The following is a 2,703-nucleotide window of genomic DNA, read 5'->3' as shown; positions in this document are numbered from 1 at the left end:
GATGCAGGATTAGTAAAGAGGTGGGAATGAAAACAGATTTCCATGATTCTAAAGTGTAAACAAAAGCTGAAGAGTAGGCACAGCAAGTTGAATATGTCTTATAAAACATGTCTGTAAAGGAGACATTTTAGGTGTTTGACAAAGGGAAGTTCAAGGTATAAGGAGGCCTTCTGAAAATGAGATGAGAAGAATATAACCTAAGGTGATAATCTCAGTGAAGGAATATAATTGTAGGATAAAAGGGAAAGTAGATATAACTGATCAGTTAGAGTTTCTGGAAAATAGGCACAGGTGTTATCCAGAGCAGAGAGAGAGAGCAAGTGAGTGAGTGAGAGAGAATTAGCTTTGAATTGGAGTGATACATTTTTCCTGCAGCATTAAAATGTGAGAAGTGATAATGTGTGTGTATATATAATATGTTAAAGAATAAGATGCTAAAATAAATCCTAGTTTATTTTTTCTTATAAATTTACTTATAAAAATTTCTTTATAAATCAGAAATGGGGTCTTTGGCTTTGTGGGAAGGGAATTAGAAGTGGGTAAATTGGCTTAATTAGAATGGTAATGTTAGTATACTAAATAAGAGAGCAGAGAGAGGGAAGGAAAGAGGACACAGAACATAATCTTAAAGAATAAGGATATTGGAGAGATAAAGAAACACAAATAGTGGCCAGAGAAGTTTAAAGGAATCAAGGGAATAGAGTTTTCATGAAGATAAATGATGAGTAGGATTATATGTCTTTCAGTTATTTATACAGGAATATTTAATATTAGTTTTAGCAAAAATAACTGTAATTTCAGAGCAATTAGACAAATTTTACAGAAAAGCAAGGTTTAAAAAATTTGACATAGTGGCAATCAATTCAGTTAAATTCAAGGAGTTTGTGCAGGAAAGAAAATAGATGGGGTTATATGGTTGCAAGGAGGATATGAGATCAAGGGATGGTACGTTAATGAGAGGGAAAAATCAAGTATGTTCAAGTAGTTAATGAAAGGATCCAAGAAAAAGTGTTGGCTAAAGACCAAACAAAAAAAGATTGGTTAAGAGATAAATATAGCTGAAGAAGGAAGGGGAAAAAAGTGTGAGATTATTATTGCTATCAAAAGATAACTCTTTTTGAATAATGGTGGGAGAATGTTGAGTATTTCTGCTTGTGAATTTGAGGGAAAATTTTTCTGTTGAGAATGAGGACAATGGAAGATAATGTTTGAAATAATTTCTCTGGAGAATGGGAATAGCAATAACTTGGAATGATTGTTCAACATTGTAGAGCCCAGATGATGTTAAAAAACAGGGATATGTATTGGCACAGATCTTAAAGTTGAGCTATTTTTCTTTGGCAATAAATGTGAAGCCAACCATTTGTTGTAATTCAAGTTCAGGGAGTGGAGAGGGTGGTATTGTTGAAGGACAGTACACAGAGGGACTATACATGCTGACAAGTCAGTGGTTGAAATAATGGAAATGGGACCTAAACTGAATATGGCAGAAGGGAGCTTATGATAGGGAAAAAATAAAGATCAAAAGACTAGAGTTCTGCTGAGTCCCAATAATTATGGAAGTGGAGCTCTAAGTAGATGTAGTCAGTATGATTAACAAGAAAAGTAGGAAGTTGCAAGGATCATTTTTTTTCAATAAAAAAGGGTGAATTATGACAATATAAATGAGCCTCAGAGAACTGAGGTTTGCATTTAAAAAAAAACACAAAACATAAAAGTAAGAGTGTGGAAGTGGCAGGAAGCCAGCAATACCTAGGATGTAGGAGTAACAGGCTCGTTTACTTCACAGGGTTACACAGGAAGGAGACAGGACGCTCAGGGGAAAATCTATTTTGAAGATGAGATTCAAGATCCCTTAGTGAAGAGTTTTTGGACATAAGTTCTATGTACAGAATGGTGCCTTCTTAGAGAATCATGAAAAGATATGGGTAAGAGTGGGACATTGAAATTTGTGTTAATGAAGTAGAATTAATGAGAAGTACGAATAGACATGAGCATGAGATGACATGAAACAAAGGGATTTGCATCATGGGAAGTCCCAAAGACTATTAGCCATGATATGGTAGTTTTAGTAGCATCACTGATAACATTTTTAGTCACATGAATCTGAAATATAATGTTAACAATTTTTCTTGTAACTAAACTTAGATGTAGCATGTCTAGACTTTTCTTTCAAAACCACTTTATTGAGGTATAATCTAAATGCCATAAAATTCACCAAATATAAGTGTCCTACAGTTAGCAAATATACAGAGTGGTACAACCATCACCACAGTCCAGTTTTAGATAGTTTTCATCACCCAAAAACTTTCCTTGTGAATATTTGCAGTCAATCAATGTTCTTACACCTAGCATGGGACAGCCACTGATTAACTTTCTGTGTTTATAGGTTTGCCTTTTCTGGAATTTCCTTATAAATGGATTCTGATCTCTTTTGTGTCTGGCCTTTTAACTACACCTAATATTGTTTTTTATGTGCTACTTTACGTGCACCACTTTATATTTCCACCAAAAATGAGTGAGGGTCCCAGTTTCCCCACATTTGTGCAAATACTTGATATCCTCACTCTTACTGATAATCACCATTCTAGTGGTATATAGTGATATTTCACTATTATTTTAATTTGCATTTTCTTAAAGATATGCTTATTAGCCTCTACTTATCTTCTTTGGTGAAATGTCTATTCAGATCTGTTTTTTTTT

This window comes from Prionailurus viverrinus, chromosome A1, assembly GCF_022837055.1.
Source record: "Prionailurus viverrinus isolate Anna chromosome A1, UM_Priviv_1.0, whole genome shotgun sequence".
NCBI lineage: Eukaryota > Metazoa > Chordata > Mammalia > Carnivora > Felidae > Prionailurus > Prionailurus viverrinus.
This window is presented reverse-complemented; position numbering follows the sequence as displayed.